Genomic DNA, 22,391 nt, shown 5'->3' with positions numbered 1-22,391 from the left:
TGATGTTCAGTGGGTTAGGTGTATGTGCATTTTATACTTACAATATTATTAATTTACGATGGATTGAGGAAGATCTGTACATTCAGTTTGAACTGAAAAGTGAATGAGTAGTGGGGTAGAAGGCAGTAAAGTAGGAATTTATTCTAAGTTCACTGAGGTCAGAAGTCTGGTTTCAGGTGGGAGTGTGGGACAGAAGTATCTGAAAGCTTCTGACACAATACCTTGGAGATTTTTTTATTGTAATACATGGGTGACACTTCCCAAGAGCTTCTCTGGTGTTGTATTTCTCTGGCAGGAGTCACTAGGAGATGAGATGAAGCATATATGAAATAATTTCAGAACAACTTCTGGAACATGCAGTTTTATGAAGCAATACTGCATGATCTTTAACATTTTAACAACGGTTTTACAATTTCTATGTCACTTCAAACGTATGCTGTCTGGGTCTTTAAATAACTTGGAGGATTCCAGTGTTTCTGTTTACTTTCATGTGGATTCCTGGAGGTAACTCATATACAAACACCTATCTCTAGGAATGTCTTATGGGCATATGTAATAACTCATTTAATTCTTAGAGTAACTTCTGGGAAAAATCTATTTTTTAATAGATGAAATTCAGATACAGAGTGCTTAAGTAAACTGGGATCTAATAGTCAGCAAGTGCTACCACTAACATTTTTAGCCAACATCGTGATCTGACTCCATTTGTCTCAGTACATTATTTTAATTGACTGAATGTTTCCCCACAAAGTTCATCTGAAGAAGTCCAACCCCAAATGTGATGGTTTGAGGAGGGAAACCTTTGAGAGGGGATTAGGCTTAGATGATGTCATAAGTGTGGAGCTCCTCGATAGGATTAGTGCCCATTTAAGAAGAGGAAGAGACACTAGAATTGCTCTCTTTATCATACGTGGACACAGAAAATATGTGACCTTCTGCAACCCAGAAGAGTGATCTCACCGGAACTGATCACTGATGGCACCTTGATCTTGGACTTCCAGTCTTCAGAACTGTAAGAAATAAATTCCTGTTTAAACCACCCAATCCACGGTATTTTGTTATAGCAGCCAGAGCAGACTACCACCTCTGAAAATCAGCTAGGCTATTTTCTGAGATTAAGTCATATTAAAAATTACTTAACTATGCCCACATCACCAGATCCCAGTGCTTTTTACATAGAGAGAAAACTAAATTAAAATTACAACTTAGGATACCCTCAAGAGAGAAAAACAGTTCTAAAAGGACAATGAGCAGTTGAGGGCTTTAGTATGGTGTACACTTTCCTAGTACCATTTAGAGGTATTTATTATGTCACTCAGGATCCCATCAGGAAATTAGGCTAAATTAAGGAAGGTTTGATAAGGCATTATTTACACTGGCATGGAGTACTCTGAGACTTTTACCACTCCTTGGCCCCTTAAAATGAGGAGATGGCATGATTAATGGAACTCAGAAGAGTGTCATACCTTGAGACAAGCGATGACCTTCAGTAGAGAAACCCAGACACCCAGAGGTGACCTTGCAAGGATGGGTGCATTCTATGCAGGTGTGCATCCCTGGGATGGAGATGAGGTTTGGGGGTGAGGGGTAGAAAGACAACAGACATACATTATTTTTTATTTTTTATTGCCTGTCTGAGACCCTACCAGGATTAAATTATGGTGTCCCAGTCCTACAGAATACGGGGGTCACACTCAACCTAACAACTATTCCCCCTTCCTCAGTAAAGGCTCAACATGTCTAGTGTTGACCTTAGGTCAAGGTATTTCTAATGGAAGTGGAAACAGGAATATTTGTAGGCAGGGGCAGAGAGAACGCAGCTTGATCTCTGGCCACTACAAAGTCAGGATCCATGCAAATTTTAAAGAAAAAGCAAGTACGAAAAAGAAAAGGGGCTCTGGGTTTAATGACTAGAATGCAAGTCTTACCTGTGACAAGTACTATCTTTGTTATCATTAATCAAGTTGCTTAATCTCTTTGAATCTCAGTTTCTTTAAAAGATGAGCATAATTGTAGTACTTAGTCATAAAATTATTGGAAGGATAAAAAAATATGATGTATGTTAAATGCATAACACACCAAGATGCTTTCTGATGTTCTTTACAGAGATACAAGAGCAAAAACAAGTGCTTAGTTGTACCTGCTTTAGAAGGACAAAGGAAAAAGCACAAACACATATTAAAAATCCTCTCTGCCCCAAACATTGCTAAATGCTTAAAATATATCACATCACTTAATTATTTGAACACCATCTATAAAATAGGTGTCAATATTACCATTTTACAGGTAAGAAAACTGAGGTTTAGAGAGATCAAATGATTCTAGACCACGTATCTTGTAAGTGGCAAGGCCAGGACTCACGCTGAAGCAGTGTGAATCCCAAGTCGATGTTTTGTGGCTTGTTTTTGTCCCACATCATCAATCTTGCTTAAAGCTACACCAAGAATACATATTTCATTTCAGAATTCTCCTGGGCATGAAGAAGGAGCTAATCACCAACTCCCTTAGAGTTCTTCCTTCTATCTTTATTAGGGGCCAAGAAGAAAACATGGAAGCCCCAGAGCACTCTGCTAGGTAGCAGCCAGGGCTGGGGCGTTTCTATGCCTGCCTAGCCCAGGTTTCTCCTGCTGGATTCAACATGAAAGGATGTTCTGCCTTGACTTTCAAAGTCCAACACCACCAACACTCCTTCTCATGTGGCAATGGGAAAAATGCAACCGGGACCTCTCTGCTTTCCCACCTCTGTAGAGTGAACCTCTATACTAGAGCTCAGACCCTCTGCCGACCTCTGCCAGGGACCCAGTGTGGATTATCACCAGGCTTCACCAAATACCATTTGTTTCCAGGAAGGGAGTGAAATAAATAGCCCTTTAATTTATTGCTTCTTGGCTTCTTCAGAAAGCTGTCCTAAGGCTGAAGGTCAGGTGGGTCTAGTGCACCTAGAGCAGGTGGATGGTATGTCATAATGGAAAACATTTGGTTTTATTTCAGTCTAGTAGGATAGCAGGGGCTAGACAGGATGTACATTTGTATGGGTGAACTATAGGAAACTTATATAGATTTCCGTATAGGAGGGCCATTGTGTTGCATACGGTATTGACATACTGGGTCAGGGAACTCAGAGCAGAGGCATCAATAACAGTGCCATTGCCAGGCTAGAATCACACCTTTAGGGTACCCAGAACCAGCACCGACCAGGTTACTTCCCCTATACCCATCAGATCTTTGGTTCTTGCTCAGGGATAATTATTCTTTGCCCTTCTGTCCTTGCATGGAGAGTTTTTGAATGTAAGTGAAGTGGGGGCTGGGGGACAGGAATTAGTGAGAACATAAAAACAAACAAAGTTCTGGCCAGCCCAGCTTCAGAGCATTTCCTGTCCTTCAGGGATGAGAAGCCTTTCGAGTTGCATTCCTCAGTTTTGGAATGGCAGCAGACTCAGCAAAACTGTGAACTCCGTAAAGTCAGGAACTCAATCTGCCCCCTCACCAAGAGATACACTGTGTGTGGCATACAGATGGTGATGAGCAAATTTTTGTTGAATGAGTAAATGAATTACCCCCATGTGCTCACCTCTCATCCAAACTGACAGGTCACTATGTGTTAAGTACCTTACATGCGATTCCAGGCAGGCTAGCTTCTGTGGTGATACAAGCAGCCCCAAAACATATCAGTGGCTTAAAACAACAAAGGTTTATTGCAGGTCAGCTGGGGGCTCAGCAGCATGTCACATTCACTCTGGGGCCCTGGGAAATTGAGAGGCCACCCTCCAGGACTCTAGTGCTGCTGAAGCAGACAATGAGATGGGGCCTCTAACACTGGCTCTGAAGGGCTCTCTCCCAGAAGTGACATGTGTCCGTTCTGCTCACACTTCACTGGCCGAAGTCAGTCACTTGGCCACCACTCTCACTCCAAAAGGGGTGAGAAAGTTCAATCTTACCTAGAAGAGAACCGGAATATCGATGAACGTCTCTATGGCTGATGAACGTCACCTATTAGTTCATTAAAGCCCCATCATTTAGCCAGCACATAGATGGTATTGTTCACTTTTAGTTAAGGATCTTGAGGCTCACAGGGGTAACTGAGCTGATCCAAGAAATCAAGTAGTGGAGCCTGAATTCAACTCCAGCCACTTTCCCAGGCTGTTAAACTTTGCTATCATTTGAGTCTGGTAAATTCTGTAAGGAGAGAGATAGTGGGTGTTGAGGGCCAGATTTTTTAGAAGTCCATATTTGAAATCATTAAGCCAAACCTCTTAGACCTGTGCCTCTGCAGACAATACCTATGCTTTCTGATTTATATTTTCCTTTTATTGGAAAAATTTGCTATTCCTGGAGAAGGAAGATAGATACTTATTTAAGGCATTATACATCTGCCATCACCCCTTCCATGGCTTTTTTTTAAAGCTATCTAACAAAGGCAATTTGCCTATTTCCTGATGGTAGATAATGTTCATGGAAATTCATAACAAAACAATTCTTCCCATAACAAATTTTAGCTGCTCAGACATCAGAGGATTGCAAATTCAGTCTGTGGTTCATATTTTTCTTCCCATGTAGACACAGAAAAATATTTCCCAAATGTTGAGATTAGGATGTAAATTTAGCTTGTTGGGGATAAAACATCAGTTGACTAATGACCTGCAAACTATTTCTGTGGAATAAAAGGAGCCTGCCAAAATAAAGTGTTGTTCTAAAACACTGTCACAAAACTTGGAAGTGATCAGAGAACTCTTATCAACTGACCATTTAGATAATTTCCCAGAGTGGGCATAACAGTCACAGAAACTGACTTAAGTCAACTTGCATAAACGAAGGAACTTATCTTAAGGACCTGGGTGGTGAAAAAGTCAAGAGAAGAGCAAATTACCAAGCTTCTGGAAGAAATGGAAACAGTGGGGCTCTGGGGATGAGGTGTACCACCATCAGAATTCATCAGCCACAAACATCTTTCTTCTGGGTGGTGGGTCTCTCCACTCTAGATTCTAATTTCTAGGGTCCTGGTGGAAGGTTCAGAAGGCACAGCATGGATCATATGCTTACTGTTAATTGTGTCTGAAGGATGTTAGCGGCTCAATAAATTATTGTTGAATGAATGAATGAATGAATGAATGACCAAGCTCACTGCGCCTTTCACTCAAAAATAAGGTTGAATTTGATGATCAATGAGGTCTGCCTAAGTTACCTATTGTTTCTGTAACCTTTTACCACAAATTAGCAGCTTTAAAAGATAGTACACAAATGTACTATCACATAGTTCTGGAGGTCATGGTTTTTGTTACAGTGTTTCTGCCAATTTCACTCCCAAAATGGTGTCACAATAAGAGGACACTGTCTAAAGAAGTCACTTACATGGACTCACCCATCCCCAGAAATTAGTTTGACCTAGAACCAGACTAAGAACCACAGGGAATACTCAAGCACTAAAAAGATTACTGTACCTTACATCCATTTGCAATTAAAAACAAACAAACAAACAAACTCTAAAGCGCAAAATGAATATAAAGAAATATGGTGCATGGCTTGACACATCATAGCAAACTATGAAACTGGGAACATTTAAAAATGAGAAAACTGCCTATGGTTCTCTGTGGCCCTTTTTCCTGTATTCTGGCCTGCCTTTGCATTCATGCCAAGGAACCTAGAGTGGACTGGAGCAGAAGAATAAAATTCCAGATGTAAGGAAACACTGAAAATACCTTGTGGTTGGAGTTAAATAGCTCAGTCATTTACAAATGGAGCAATCACATCCAAGAACGAGCAGGGGGAAATAGCCCCGAATGTTTTATTCACCTCTAATGTTTTCTGTTCTGCTGGCAAGCTCTCCCCATTCTGCACAGGAGTTTAAAAGGCTTAAAAAGACATGGACAGAAGGCATTTCAAAGGATCAGTGTGCTGCAATCTGCCCATATTGATTTTGAAGTCTCTGCTTTACTCCATATGAATTATTTCAAGTAACTCACACTCCTGTAACACAATACTCGTGTCTTCTCTCAGTCCCTTTGTCATAATCTTTTTGTTGTTATTGTTGTAGTCAGCAGTCAGTCTTTTGGCTTTCGATTTTATTGGTACCTGTGAGAAAGGCAAAGGAAGTTTTAAAAAAGGGTTAATGTCTCTTTGCATATAGAGCTGATTTTTAAAATGGACCTAATCTGATGTCCTCTTCTGCTTCCTTGTGAGTTTCCATGTGTAATCAGAGAACACTAAGTACTTTATTAGGATGTACTTAATTTTTTCCATAGCCCTGGGGCCACTTTTCTCTCTGTTTTTTTCATTAGAACCCCATGCATGGTGTTTTCAGTAAAACTTTCATTTCCTATGATCTGGTCTTTTTCCATTTAACTCAGATTTTTCCCTGATTTGCTTTTAGATTATGTAACTGTTGCCAAATTAGACATGGTTTTAAAAAAAGTCACCACAAATGTAGTAACCACATTGTTTTTTCATGTGAAACCTTCATAAGAGTGTATGTCAATCATACCTTAATAAAAAATTACAAAAAAAAAGCCACCACTACCTCTCCTGATGTTGAATAAGTATTTTAGTTTAGCCACCTGGGAGAAATATCAACAGCCACCCATTCAGGTGACAAAATTAAAATGTTTTTTATCAAGTCATGGCCTAGAAAGAATGACTGATTTTACTACTCACTTGCCTGACTTGACATCGATTTTCCATTTTCATGACAATGATCTCACAGTCAACAAGGATCAGTTGAATGCCTACAATTTAGAAAGCGAAGGACTGTGCCAGGGCCTGAGCATGAGATCCATTAATAACTCCCCATTCCTTCATTCCCTGTTTTGAGGACGGTGTTGGAGGCTTACCAAACAACCACACCATTCACTGCTTCTCCCCTTCACATGCACACTTCCTCCTAGCAGACAGTCTGCCATCCAAGGTGGAGGCTGAAAAGGCCAGGTACAGACTTTCCTAGCCTCCCTTGCATTCAGAGCATGGGTATGCGGCCCAGCCATGGACACTGGGACTGAAGGGACATCTGCTGAGACTGGGGTGAGAAATGGGGGAAACAGTGCAAGAAGAACATGGTTCTTCTCTTCGATGAACAGGATTTTGAGGACAGTTGTCCCTTTCAGCCTTTTTAAAGACAGTCGTTTAAAACACCGTGCCAAGAGATTGGGCAGCCATGTTGCAGTGAGGAGGGGATAAACTTATAAACAAAACCCAATATCTGAGGAAGACAGAGCAGGAGGTAGAAAGCGCTTGGGTCCTCAATGACATTTTGAGCCACTGAACCAAACCTGTAATTTCCTTGCTTCTGTACTTTGCATTACATGGAACAATGGTTGCACATCTTATCACATCCACCTGTAGTTGAGGAGTCTGTATCTTGCAATTGAAGGTATCTCAACTAATATATCTGCTAAATTATTTTTCTTCCTTCGAACTTTGGCTGAGATATAATGTCCTACAAAACTTCACTCCATACTGTGTCAACTCACTGCACAGCACCACCACCCCCATCTGTATCTGGATGGTACAAAGCAACCCTTACTTTCAATTCCCATGTTGCCCTGGCACAGAGATGCTTATTTTCCAAAAAACAACTTAGATTCTTAAAGCTCCCTCTCATCCATAAGCTCTCCAGTCCAATGCAACTATGTCCAGTTGATGTAACCACTTGCCCCATCTATTGGTGGCAGGTGGAATTAAGTGCTTTTACTGAGGGTACTTGGCTCACACCTAGGAAAGACAATGGTAATAGTTGAAGTTCAAAAGCAGAGGACATTCTATGCTTTATTACATTGCAGTCATCAATCTATCAGTTTCCTCCCCAAGATCATAAGCACCTTAAATGAACAGATTGTGTCTTTGTCTTTTCTTTCATCTTAATTCTTCTGGGCCCTGAAGAAAGTGCAGCAGCTTAGCAAATAGTAGCTTCTAAATAACTGTTTGTTAAAATGGGCTGATAGTTACAGAATTTAAATGTTAAACCTCAATGACACCTTCAAGATTCTCTAATATGACCTCCTAAATTTTTAGGTAGAGGTAAAAAGGTGTGATGAGTTTATATTACTTCCCCAATTTGTAACATAGGGCCAAAGCTAGAACTACTATACTGCTATCCTACTGTCTCCCAATCCAGCGCTCTTTCAGTACTACCAGGAGGAATATATTTGTGACCTAGTGGACAGAATGGATATCTGCAAAAATATACAAACAGCGCATGCAGATACAATAAGTACCATACATTGTTGCAACAGAGGAGAAAATGTTTTTGCAGGAGGATGGTCAAGACCAGCTATTATACATGTCAGTAGATATGTATAGATATAGCACAATAGTCTGGATTCTTGAATTTATTGCCTTCTCCCTTCTGATATCACCCTGGAGAAGGCCTCCTGACTTCCCAATCTAAATATGGAAAATACCCCATTTATTCTCTCCACTGTATCTTCAACATTTTCACTTCTCTCAACTTCCCAAATAATACTGCATATTCATTTATGTGCTTATTTGTTTATCTGCTTGTTTGTTCACTTAGCTTTTTCTCCAGGAGGGAAAAGGCCATGCCTGTTTTATTCTTCACTCTATATCCAGCACCTCACACAGTTATGGATACATGGTGGACACTTGATATCTAATCAGTCATTAATTTATTCAACAACATTTCAGGTGAGGTAGGTACAAAAATGAAAAAGGCAGATGAAAGTCCTACCCTCTTGGAGCTTATAGGAGCTTATAGTCTACTGGGGGAAGACAGAAAATAAACAATACAACATAAGCACCATACTGAATATTTAAGGAATTTCAGATGCTATCAACTTGAAGATGCAATGCTGCTTTTATGTATAACTGAAGAAAAAGACATCACAAGCTTGGCCATACCATTGATGTTTCAATGATTGTAACTTCAGAGATATACAAATATGAATAAAGGGGCATCTTAGAAATGGTGAAATATAGTGTGGGATGTGTTGAGAGAGTTCCTTGAATTGGTGAAAGAATTAGGCTGGTATTAGATATAGAGGAATCGTGGACTATCAGAGAAGTGGGTAGTCCGAAAGAATGGATATATTAATTAAGAGCCAGCTTTGCATTTGCATGGAACACAGTAACTTCAGAGGCAGATATATCCTAACCCTAGCCCTGACAGTCATTTTTTGTGTGGGCTTGATCAAGTGTTTGAGTCTCAATATCCTAATTTGGGAAATGAGTATTATAAGATATGTTATTTGAGATAATGAATGTAAAGGCACCTAAACTTAATGAATACTCAATAAATAGTGGTTCTTATTAGTTTTATTATTTTACTTAGTAACTCCTGAATCATTTTCGCTGATTTCCTGATTTTTTTTTTTTGAGAAGGCATCTCTCATATTTATTGATCAAATGGTTGTTAACAACAATAAAATTCTGTATACGGGACTCAATGCTCAATGTACAATCATTAATCCACCCCAAGCCGAATTCTCGTCAGTCTCCAATCTTCTGAAGCATAACGAACAAGTTCTTATATGGTGAACAAGTTCTTACATAGTGAGTAAGTTCTTACAAGGTGAACAGTACCCTTTTCTTGACTTGCCCGCTGTTGGCTTTTCCACCTCTACAAACTCCCTCGGCACTCAGTGTTTTTCTTTTACACCTTTTGTTTCAATGTGTCACTGATCTGTCTCCCATGCTAGATTATAAATTCCTTGAACATGTGAACCCTGACTTACTCATATCCATTATATCCAGAGTACAGTGCTTCGTATCTAGAAGGTCTTAGAATATTTTTTGACTGAATGTAACAATGAATATGCTGGGAAAAGGCCCTTCCAGATAAAGGGGAGGTCTTCATGAAAGCCCTGTGATGAATGCGATGGGATTCCATCCATTCATCCAAGAAAACTTCTTTTGAGGGTTAATTGGCAATGGTTTCAAAAGAGGTTACTGCTTGTTGGAATACACAGGACTATCCCATGGAATGCACGGGTCTTTACTCATCTTGGCCTTTTGCCTTCATAGAGTTAATCTCTCTCCTGTGGGTTTGGTTTGGGCATGCCACTTCAGCAACGCCTTCCATGATAAGATGTTAACTTTACAAGATTCTAAAGAGACTGAGCTTGTTTCTCAACATTTTTGTATGGGTGTTAGAATTTCATTCACCACTGCCCCATGGGAGGATTGCCTTTTAGGTAATACAGAACAACAGGGATGTGATTGGGTTCCCTGTCTCATTTAGACAAGGATGGTTTGGAGAGCATGAGCCCAGCTGTAGGCCCACGAGTGGACATGCCAACCTGCAACATCACTTTGAAAATGACTTAGCTCTTTTCATGTTTTAAGAACTGAGTAGGGCATTAGAAAATGTCCAAAACCAAACTCCCCATTGAAATTCTGAGGTCTCTCTAAGCAAAAATAACTTTCTCCTGGCTTCACAGGTCAAGAAACCATCAGAAAGAAATCATCTCAGCTGCCCAAGGATGGTCGCGAGTCCAGCCGCCCAGGCGCCAAAGCCAGCACCACTTTGACGCAGATGGGTAGCCAGCCAGGACAGGCAGAGCCTCAGGTCAGACTCTCTGCTTCTCCAGCCTGGGAGTGAAGGGAGTGGAAGAGGAGAGGAGAGGAAAGCAGGCCAAGAAATCAACAACGTGTGACATGTCTCATAGCCAAGTCAGCTGTGGCAGAGTGCCTTACAGCTGTTGACCAGTTTCTGCATTGCGCAAAGAGAGCCGGACCCAGATCAGATGAAACACTTGTACACTTCCATTCTGGCACCCACCCATGGGCCTGAAATAATCAGACAAGGAAGAATTCTAATAACAGTTGAAAATACCCTCCTTTTGTCTACAGAAGCTTAGTGTCGAATGGTGGCCAATAGCTTTAAGTAGAAACAGCAAAATATGATAGAATATGGAAATTCTGAAAGAATCTCGAGTTCAAGCTCTTGCTTTAATGTTGAGTCCATTTCTTGCTACTGTGCCACCTTGGACTGATCACTGGTCCTCTCAGTGCTACTTCCCTCCAAACAGAAATATCAATCATATTTTAATCTATCTGCCTGTCAGTTATTGGGAAGGCCACATGATGAAATGATCTAAAGAAATTTTGTCGACTTAAAAGCACTGTACAAATGTTGAATTTTGTTTTATGGCCTAAGTTATAAATTAATAGAGTATGTTTAAAGACATCATGACCATATATATTCAAAGATATGGCCAATTCATACCTTATGAATAAGGACATTATTCTTTTTTAAACTTTTAATGCAATGTGGAACAAAAGCAAATTCTGTTTCCAAACAAGGAGCTCTGCAGGTGGTCCATATTGTCCTGCCCTCTTTCTCCTAATCCTTCTTCGGTTGTAAACAGGACAATCTCTTGATCCTTTATTTGCAAAGTGTATGGTATGGCTAGGCAAAAATGAGGTAAATAATCATTCCTTTATGTATTGCACTGTCTTGTTTTAAGGACTAAATGAAATAAAATATGAAAGGTACTTTAAAAAGAGTAAAGTGGTTTACAAATAGTGTCCTAAGCATAGTTCTGATCATGCTCAAAACCTTTCGAGCCTTGTCTGCCCATCAAACAACAGTAGCACCGGCTTTCAAAATCACCCATGCTTTTCCTCCAGCCCCTTCCTTCTCTGCAGCTTTAGCACCAAAGACAAGGATCTCTCTCACCTGTGTAGCTCATCTTCCCTCTTCTGGGACATTCTATCTGGCAGCAACCGTGTCCCACACTCCACTCCCGCCCACCTCTCGGCCTTCAGTTGCCTTGTTTTACCTGTCTGGGATCCATTTCCTTCTCAGATTTGCCTCTCAAAGGACTGCTAATTTTTGAAGTCCCTCTCTTTTAGAAAGCCTTTCTGGGAAACCTCCCCTCCCAATCCCATTTCAAATGCATCCTTCCTACCCACCGAACTCCCGAAGATTTCATATCATACTTATGTCCCTATGACCTCTAACCTCCTATGCCACTTCCTTCCTGTAACATTTTGAAAAAGCATATGTAGCAATACAGTCCCAGCTCTGATTAAGAGACCAGGTAATAAACTCCCAGAGGGCAAAGAAAACACAGGGACATCTGCCTTCACCAGGCTTCTGCTGCTCAGTGCAGGGCTGAACACACCTCAGGCTTTCCTGGACACTCATGTTTCAGCTGATCTGATTGCCATGGTTGCTGGGAGATATTCTGCTTTGAGTATCTAGTTTATACTTTTAAATACGTAGTAACTGCAGCATGAATGGTCTTTGAAAATATAAAGTCTCTCCATTCCACAGCCTAGACAGCCATGTCCACATGGCACAAAATACAATCACTGTAAAGTAATGCTTCAGTGAGTCTGATTCCAGATAGGCGCTAATGTTTGTGGAGAGCTTAGTGCTTGACAGGAATTGTTCTAAGTGCCTTGCATATATTTTCCCACTTAGTACTCAGAACTATCCTGAGAAGTGAATGCTATTGTTAGCTTCTCCATTGTAGAGACGGAGAAATTGAGACACAGAGAAATGAAAGGGCACAGGGCAAGGCGGCAAGGATTCCAGTGCCAACAGGCCAGCTTTAGAGCTGGAGCTGGGCTCTGCTCTATTGTTTTTAGTCTAAAAAGGCCTCAGTGGCCTGACTACATTTGCTACTGACTTGCCAGATTTTCATCCTATGTGAAGCCTTATCTTACATGGGCGTACAAAAAAAAAGCCACAAAAATCCCCCTCTCCCACACTTCCCACTGTGCCTGCCCCTTGGGACTTCTGCTTTTATGTTCCTTTCATCTTGCCTGCATCTAACAACCACTACAGAAGCAGCAGAATGTCCTTCAAATGTAAACTGTGGTAAGTACCAGGTTGTTTGGAACCCAAGGAGCCACTGAATCAGTCACTGTTTGCTGCTCCCTCTAACAAATACCTCTTTGAGAGTCTAGAATGACTCAATCACACCTCCCACACCTGCCAAGCAGAATCAGCTGCCCTGAGATCTGAGCTGTACACAATTTCAAAGGGCGAGCCCATTTATAGACTTGGTTAGTACAATGATGCTCTAGTGCAGAGAAAATAACCCTCATTGATGTAACATCAAAAATTCAGGATAGATATCCCAGACAAGAACTCAGGAAATATAAATATTGAAATATGACAAACAATGATACAAAAATATTATTATTAACTAAAGTACAAACATGTCTTCAAAACTGAGGTGCAAAAAGTTGCAGCCTTTTCCAGATCAATTTCCCAACTGGGATTGTGGGCCATGAACCTTCTGAAATTTAATGCAAAATTTATGTGAGTCTGTATGTACATTTTTCTAGCCAGAAGACCCACAGCTTTCCTGAGTCTGAAAGCCCCGACCATGAGGCTTTGTCTTGCCAAGAAAGTGTCTCTGTTGCACACTGACTGGAGTTGGAACCACCAAGTCATTATTCCTCAGCCTTTTGTCCCCCTGTGCAAAACCCTTTCAACTGGTCTGGTTCAGAAATGTGTCTTTGCTTCTACTGGAACTCCTCCTACTGGAACTTTTGTCTTTTGAAAGAATAAATCATTATATAGATGATGTCCTTCCTATCAGGACCCAAAGGTGACCTTGACTGTTCTCAAGTTCCACTGCTCCCACCGGTCTAATTTTCACTGACTGATATGTGGCACCTACAGAAACAGGAATTTTCAAAGGGCATTTCATGTACCTGTGGAAGACCTGTAGTGATAGAATTGGACTGCTTTTCATTTATACATTGTTAATATTTCTCCAGAGCCAAACCCCATCCTTTCTCTCTTAGCATGATGTGAGCTGTTCCTGGCACTCAACTCTTCTCTGTCCTTTCTCTTGCTCTAGTTCCTGTTATTTTGTCTGTAATTTATTTTAAACTATTTCACCACAGTGTTATGTTATATACACATCAGCCAGGTTAATCTACCCTCTACTAGGATCCCATTTTCCAGGAGGTGAATTGACATTTCATCAAAAGGTCCACCTTCCAGGGATTAAGCCTTGTCCATCTCCTGGCAACACTGGAGACTTTATTACTTAGCATAATGGTGGTAAAATAGGCTCTCATTGGTGAAATTATGGGTATTCAAGGCATCACTTTAGCTAAAGCATGCTTTCTCAATGGGAACAATATATTCCACAAGGGGACAAAATTCATTTGGGGGGTTGAGTGAAAAAAAGTTTGAGATGCTGCAAGGATTTCATGTTCCTCCAAAGTACAACCCCGCCTGAAAAAATCTTATGCCTTACTATTTACTTTCCTTACATCAATTTAAATTAACTTAAAATTTTCTCCTTTGGGAGCAATAATGAAAAAAATGTGGAGAAACACTGGGCTAAACATCCTCTACCTCTGAAGCAATACAAAATATAGAAAATTCTTTGTCCTTTAGTTTTGGGATCCATGAGTATGATGTCACCTGTGGGCTTGTCCTACACAGCTTGTATTATGTTGAAGTACATTCCTTCTGTACCCTAGTTTTTGGTAGTTTTTATCATGAAAGATGTTAAATTTGTCAAGTGTTTTTTTTCTGCCTCTATTAAAATGATCATAATTTTTATCCTTCTTTCTGTTAATGTAGTGTATCACATGTATTGATGTGCATGTGTTGAATCATCCTTGCATCCTAAGGATAATTTCCATTTGATCATGGTGTATGATCTTTTTAATGTGCTATTGAATTGTGTTTATTAGTATTTAGTTTTGTTTTTCTTAATATTTATATCTATGTTCATCGGGGATATTGGTCTTTAAAAGTTTCTTTCTTGTAGTGTCCTTGCCTGGCTTCATTATCAGGGAAATGGCAGCCTCATAACGTAAGTTTGGAAGTGATCCTTTCTCTTCAATTTTTTGGAAGAGTTTCAGAAGGATTGGTATTAATTCTTCTTTAAATGGTTGGCAGAATTTTCCTGTGAAACCATCTGGATTACTGTTTGTTGGAAAATTTTTGATTACTGATTCAACTTCCTTACCAACAATTGGGCTGTTCATATTTTCTGTTTCTTCCTGATTCAGTCTTGGTAGTTTGTATGTTTCCAAGAATTTTTCCATTTCTTGTAGGTTGTTCAGTTTGTTGGCATATAATTGTTTCATAGTAGCATCTTGCGATCCTTTGTATTTATTTGGTATCAGTTGTCCTACTTGGTGGTAAAGTTAGAAACCTTTCCTCTAAGGAAACAGGAACAAGACAAAGAGGCCCACTACCACTTTGATTCAACACAGTACTAGAAGTCCTAGCCACAATAATTAGGTAAGAAAAGAAATAAAAGGCAACCAAATTGGTTAGGAAGAAGTGAAATGATTTCTGTTTGAAGATGGCATGGTCTTTTATATAGAAAAAGTTAAAGATTCCAACAAAAATCTTTTAGAACTACTAAGTTAATTTGGTAAAGGGTGTAGGATACAAAATCAACACACAAAAATCAGTTTCATTTCATACACTAACAGTGAACTATCTGAAAGAGAAATTAAGAAAGCAATTCCTTTTAATAGCATCAAAAACAATTAAATATCTAGGAACAAAATATTTTTAGGATCTGTGTCCTAGATTCGACCCCTGAACTGTCCTCTATTTTATCTCTGATTCTAGGAATACTTGCTTGGCTGATGGAGGCATTGTTGTTACATCCTGCCACTGGATATTGTCACATTTGCTTCAGTTCAACCTATATTGCAAATAGTGTTCAGAAGACCAAAAATTTGATGACAGCTGGTACTTCATCAAAGTGGGGCAATTTGGAGTCTGCATGCTAATAAATATTTTTATAGCAGATTTTGATCTAAGAAGTTAACCCTCATCTACTTTTAACTGTTGACTACTATCAAGATATACCAAATACCTAATTGTTCTGCAGGAAAAAATTTACTTCTAGCTTTAGAAAACACTTACATTTATTATAGGCAGCAGAACTAGTAGTTAAAAGCACAGACCTTTGAATTAGACTGTACAGATTCAAATCCATTCAATAGCTTTTGATCTTGTGCAAATTAATTAAAATCTCTGAGCCCTAATCCTCTTTTTAGTAAAATGGGAAGAATAATATTATCTATACCATGGAAGCTAATAAAGGACACTTAGCTCAGTATTTTAGAAATTGTAGGTATTCAAAAATGTTATTAATATAATCAGTATCATATCATCAATACTTTGGGGAACAATTAATCTTCAAGTATCTAGAAAATATGTAAAAAAATGTAAAAATTCATGTACACTTAACATAAGTGCTCCTTTTTGTATATCTGCCTATCTTCCCATTTAGGTCTCTTGTGTCATTCTGATACATTTAGGTACTAACTCTAAATGTAGTATCCAAGGAAGTATACTTTATTAGTAGTAATGGAAATTGACATAGCATTTTAGGACTAATGAACTCTTTCATATACATTATCTGATTCTCCTAGTATCATCACAAAGAATGTATAGCTTCTTTGGGTAATGAGAACATACATTTTACAGGCTGTGAAATTCAGAGGCTCAGAGAAACTAGGCAACTTGACCAAAGATGCTGGACATAAATGATGGTATGAAGATTCCTGCTTCTCAGGACAAAAGGGTTTGATGATGATTGTCCTGTGACAATGAGCTTCCTGCTCCCTGCTTTCCTCCTGTTTCTGCTCTAACTACGTTAGCACCACCAAAAACGATCCTTTGGCATGTGTGTCAAATCATTTCATGCACATCTTCAGACATGCCAATGGCTTTCCAGTGTCCTTCAACTAAAGTGCCAAATCCATATCCTGACCCTCTAGATATGGCATGGTCTGACCCTGCCCACCTCTCTGGCCATATATGGTTTAAGTCTTGGTCTTATTTCCTTAGCTCTAGCTCTTGGCATTTCTCATCTGGGTTTCTGCATTCGCTATTCACTCTACCTGGCTTTGACCCCACCTTCCAGAACGGGCAGTGTCCTCATTATTCCATTGTCCAGTTATAAGTCACTCCTTTGTTGAGTCTTTTCCTAAGAAGCTCAGTTAACTTAACCCCTTTTAAGTCTCCATTACACTAACTTGTAGTATAGATGTCAATTCTCTTATCACTCTCTGAAATTACCTTACACCTTCTGAATTGTTTATTTCTAGGTTTACTTTATTACTGTAATCTGACTGTAACCTTCAGAAGTATGGAAACTATTTCTGTCTATATCAGGGATACAGAGACTTTTACTAGGTATTAGAAATATTTGTTGGAAAAAAGAACAATAAATTACTTTATTTGCACAAGAACAGATTTTTTTCATTTTTTTGTTAATGGTGTTCCTTCAGCTGAAGATTAAATAACTTCACTCCCTTGTTTAGCTTTATACTCATCTAAAGATGTTCCTTTAGGCCAAGCCTTTTATAGACAAACTCTTGTTTTAGGAAGCAATCTTTCCTTGGAGGCCAGTTTCTCTGAAAACTCTCTCATCAAAACCTCTGTTTCTAAAGGTTTGTTTTAGTGAGAGGAGGGGAGTTTCCCAGATAGAAGCAACTAATCGACTATTTAGAATAGTTCTACAGGTTCTTCTCTATCATATTTGTATTAGCCAGGTGCAGCAAAGTGCTTGCGGGTTGAAGAAGAGGGAGAATCTTTGAACTGACACTAGAGATGACCAAATTTCCTGAAGGATTTCTGCTAAGAGGAATTCTGAGTGGGCATCCATATTCTCTAACACTCTTTTGTCCAGACGCCTCCGGGTGAGTGGCTGTTTTTGTATATTCATCCCTGCTTAATTAAGGAACCAATTTCTTGGGACTGCAGAGGCACTAGATTGGTATCTGAGTTTCAGGAAACCCCAGCTGAAGTGACTGGACTGTTTGGCAGACAAGGTCAAAGGGTGTATAAGCAAGGAGTTGCGTCTCTTCCTCTGGCTGCGGAGAACAACAGACACTGTTATGGTCTGTTGAGATTTTTGTTCCTTTTCCCCAACTTCCCCACCTAGAGGTTTCATAAATTGGGCACAAGCCTTGACAGAAGTTTTAAGGAGAAAACTGTGATGCATTGTATGTGCAGAAAGGCTCGACATACTTTTCCCTTTGCTCATGTGTTCAGGGTGTTCTATGCCATGTAATGTAATTGAGCTCTTCTGCTAACACATTCTTACCTTCCACTTCTGTTGATGGGCTGATGGCAACTGCTAAGCTTTGAATTGGAATGAGACAGCTCTCTCTGTGGATCTTATTTGAAAGACCAGACTTCCCACTTAAAGAATGCAGTTCTTCCAATGCTACATGACTGGGAATAGTATCAACTGGTTTTTAGTTCTCCTTTCTAAAAATGGTAAGATTAATATTAAGAATAATAAATTATTTGGGAGACAATTTAGCAGCACCTATCAAAATGGAAGATACTATACCTTTGGCCCAGCAATTACATTTCAAAGAATTTATCCTACAAGAGTCCACTCACCTAAGTGTGCAAAGGTGTATGCATAAGGTTAATCATTCCCACATTGTTTGTAATAGAAAAAATTCTGAAAGTACTTGGATTGCCTATCAGTAGGTTGCAAGTTAAACACATTATGATACATTCATACACTAGCACATTGTGCTAGAGTGAAAAAGAATGAGCCAGTTCTATATATGTTTGTGCTCATCCTTGGTCTGTTGGCCCCACAGACCATCCTTGCACCCCCCAGTTCTCTGTATTAGAGGAGAGCCCACCAATGCATGCTGTGGTCCCAGGTTCCCATGTCTGCTGGTGCTTGCCTGTGTTTGACCAATGGAAAGCTATGGCAGATTTGAGGGGCAATGTTTTGGATAACAACTCTGTCTCTTCAGAGCTCAGATCCCACTAGACAGAGCCACTGTGGTGCCAGCTTCCTCCAGATGAGCCAATCCCCCAACTTTCCCCTTTGGCCCTCCAGGTTAAGGCAGCTAATAGCTTTATGCTGTTGCTCATCTCTTGGTTGGCTCATCACCCTCTGTTTGACTTTTCAGAGCTTCTGTAACCTGCAAACATTAATAAAAGAAAACCTATCCCATGTACTAAGTTCTCTTGTTTGAAGACCTCAGACACGAAGCTGGTAACCTCAGACACAGAAACAATGTTAAGTGGCAAAAGCAACCTTTGGAAGACCATAGAGTATGCTCCTTTTTTGTATGACACAACAGGATATCTATCCATAAGCATGTGCTTGCAAATGACAAACTGAAAGATCTGACAAGAATCCCTAGCAGTAGTAGCTTTTGTAAAGAGGCAGAGGTGGTCTGAAGTGAAATGGAGATTTTTCCTCCGCTGTATATGTATTAATACTATTTGAATTTTTACCATATGCAGGCATTAAAAAATATTGAAACTTAGTTAAGCTAATAAAACTTTTGCATTTATGTGATGACTTTTAATTTATGAGGGCCTTTTCTTACATGTCTGTGTTTGGATTTGCAATAAGAGTTTAGCATGATGAATGTCAAGCTACAATAATCATGCTTAAAACCCTCCAGTGCTTCCTTTGAAGATTAGAATTCATGGTATTTTTCAACCTGACCCCTTTCCACTCACTTCTCCAACCTCTTCTGGCCAATGCAATGCCTTACTCTCCTTGCACAGACTGGGCTTCTAGTTCCTTGAAATCAGACCTTGAACTCCTACCTCAAAGTCTGCTGATGCCTTGTCCTCCCTGTTCAAATGTTCTCCCTCCAACACTATCTTCTCACCACTAGGTAAGACACTAATTTTATGGAGGCCTGGTTTAAAATCATACTGGGTCAGATGCTCCTACGGTAACTTATTTCTTTCCATATTTATGTTTGTGTGATTACTTGATTAATGTCAGTTTTGAATGCAGGAGTTATTTTATGCATGGGTGGCAATGCTGGAGTCACATTACCACTGTTTTTTTTATGAATAGATGGCAATTCTGGAGCCACACTACCAACCATAACCAACACTTCTGACCCCTGGTCCAATAGTCTGAAGCAGGTTCTTAAGCAACTAATGATGTACTCAATCAGAAAGTGCTTCAGCAATATAACCAACCAATCTTCTCTGTGTGTTATTTTTTTTTAAAGCAAGTACACATCCATTTCTGTACATAGTCTATTAACACCTTAAAATTCAAATAGCTTTTGCCTAGAATATTAAAACAGTTAAGTATGTCTGTTTAATGAAGAAACTGGCAAACATTAGTAAAAGAAAATCAACATGCTAGTAATTTTTCTCCTACTTTGCTTTTCTATGAAACCAGAAGCAGCTTCATTTTAATAACAATGAAATAAGAAGGATTATGCTTTTGTTCTTCAAGTTAATAACCTTTCATATACCTAACCTCAGCACTATTATTTCCAATATCAGGTGAAGAACTTGGGTGCAAGATGTTCTAGACACTTGATTAGTCATGTTAGAACCCACTGAATGCCTTCTCTCCCAAATGACCTAAATCAATTCTTGTCCTGAATTTCAGGCATTTTCCTTATGATGATGATGATTAAAATGGGCTTCTATATCAGGCTCTTTGCTGCTAGGCTAAAGAAGTGTTTTCCTCGTGGGTGCTCCCTATATTCAGCCATTTCTCTAAGCCTTAAGAGTAGCTGAAAAGGGGGCAGAGACAATCAGAAATAGGGGGAGTGAAAATGTGCTCAACGTGGGGCCTTAGATGAGTTCAGGGAAGAGATGACGGGTTATCTGGTGAGGTGTCACCCAGAAAATCACCACCACACATATCTGGTTCCTGGAAAGAGAAGGTTAAATTTACAGGGCACTCCACTTAATGTCACTGATGGCCTTTGCCAATGAGGGATCTGTCATAGGAAGATGAATGTAGTCTGCCAAACTCATGTTCAAATGTCCCCCCTTGGATTCAGTCCTGAATCCCTGGGCCCATTCCAATTCAAGCTTATGATGAACTCTAGCTTCAGAGCATTCAGAGCCTGATGCCCACACTGGTGAGTGGGTCACATGGAAAGACCCAGGGTAATAGGCCAGATTGCTCCAGGAAAATAACAAATGAAATGACCAATAACTCAGAGCGTCTGTCTGTTTTCTGTCAGGCGGAGATTAATAAACAGCCCACAGTCAGAGCCCTGAAATACACAGTCAATACAGTCTAGCTAAATGGTGCCCCAACTTTCTTAAGATTACAGCTAATTACAACTCCACACACACACACACACACACACGCACGCCAACCAGCACCACTATTACTATTAGTTATCAAATAGTTACATGTAGCCAGACTCTGAGCAAACTTCAAGGAATACCATTGGAAAAGACATGATTCCTGCCCTCAGAGCTTATCATCTAGACTCACATTGTGCTCATGTAAGTGTTCCTCAGCTAAGAAAATAATAATAGCCAACAGTTAAGGAGAACTTACTATGTACTAAATACAGTTACATGTTTTATCCAATTCAATCCTCATAATAACCTTTGTTATCCTCTGAGGTAGTATCCTCATTATACAGATAAAGAAACCAAAGAGAAGCACAAACAGGTTAAGTACAACTTGCCTGTGACCGCTGAGCTAGGATGTAGTAAATCTGGGTTTCAAATCTAGGTGTATCTTTAAAGACCCATATCTTAGGAACTTCCCTAGAGCACTCATAGCTTTAACTTAATAAATATTTCCTATGGGCCAGACATTGTGCTAAGTTATTTTACATGCATTACCTTATTTAATGCTCACAATTAGTAATTAATCTCATTTATGTAATACTTTAAAAATATTTTCATTTGCTCCCTTTTATATATCTGTAATACCAGTATTATTTTTATCTTACAGATGAAGGAACTGAGGCTTGGAGAGACATGAAGCTTTCCCAGGATTAATGCTGTAGAACTCAATCCTTGATCAGTTTTCTCCAAGATTTGGCTCCTACATACTGGTTTTATATTATATTTCAAGAAAAATGCCTTCAAATAACATACCAGAAAAACAGTACACTATTAAATAATAATACTGCCACATATAGTCCTTTACTACTAACATTTAAATGTATTCGAATCCCGTGGTAGGTCTATGTGTTAGTAACTCAGGTTGTAGATGTCAAAACTGAAGTTCAAAAGCTCTGGTGCAGGTCTGGAATCATAGAGCTTTACCCTCACTCATTGACTATTTATTAGTTCATGCTGTTATGTTCTAGTAGTGGAGAGATAAAGCTGAATAAGAACCTCTGTCTTCTGGCATTCTTGTCTCCTAAATATTTTCCCCCGCCTGGTTCTTGTGGATCCACTCTGAACTGGTGGAACCATGTCCATTTAAGGGGCAGGTGGCCTAAGTCCTGTCCGCAGTACTTGCCTTAGGGGGCGTCTTCCTGATTTTTCACTTTACATCCTTGAACTCTGGCAAAGAGCAGAATTGGCCCTTTTCGGAGACACATGTAACTAAACTTTCAGACAATCTGCTTGTGAGAGTGGATGAGAAAGGCAAGAACTCTATGCAAACACCAAACTTTGATCAACAGCCTCAGGGCAGTGGAATAACCTTGAAAAGGAAACTCCAGAAGTTCTGTCTGTAAGACTCTAACGTACTAACAGCCCTCTGATGATGACT

General features: G+C 39.6%; 1 long non-coding RNA gene across 11 annotated transcripts in view; it reads right to left on the bottom strand.

Annotated features, from left to right (window-relative positions):
- Nucleotides 1-221: 221 nt before the first annotated feature.
- Nucleotides 222-22,391, bottom strand: part of LOC118971022 (uncharacterized) — a 43,001-nt gene continuing 20,831 nt past the window's right edge. For 5 of the 11 annotated variants that reach the window (XR_012128370.1, XR_012128372.1, XR_012128374.1 and 2 more), the window contains 5 exons: nt 5,697-6,069; nt 4,868-4,997; nt 1,467-4,176; nt 961-1,010; nt 222-301 (listed from right to left, as the gene is read on the bottom strand). This is a non-coding gene — a long non-coding RNA (uncharacterized lncRNA). The remainder of the gene's footprint in view (nt 302-960; nt 1,011-1,466; nt 4,177-4,867; nt 4,998-5,696; nt 6,070-22,391) is intronic. The other 6 variants (XR_012128365.1, XR_012128368.1, XR_012128366.1 and 3 more) reach the window with 6 other exon arrangements.

This window comes from Manis javanica, chromosome 2, assembly GCF_040802235.1.
Source record: "Manis javanica isolate MJ-LG chromosome 2, MJ_LKY, whole genome shotgun sequence".
Classification (NCBI taxonomy): domain Eukaryota; kingdom Metazoa; phylum Chordata; class Mammalia; order Pholidota; family Manidae; genus Manis; species Manis javanica.
This window is presented reverse-complemented; position numbering and strand designations above follow the sequence as displayed.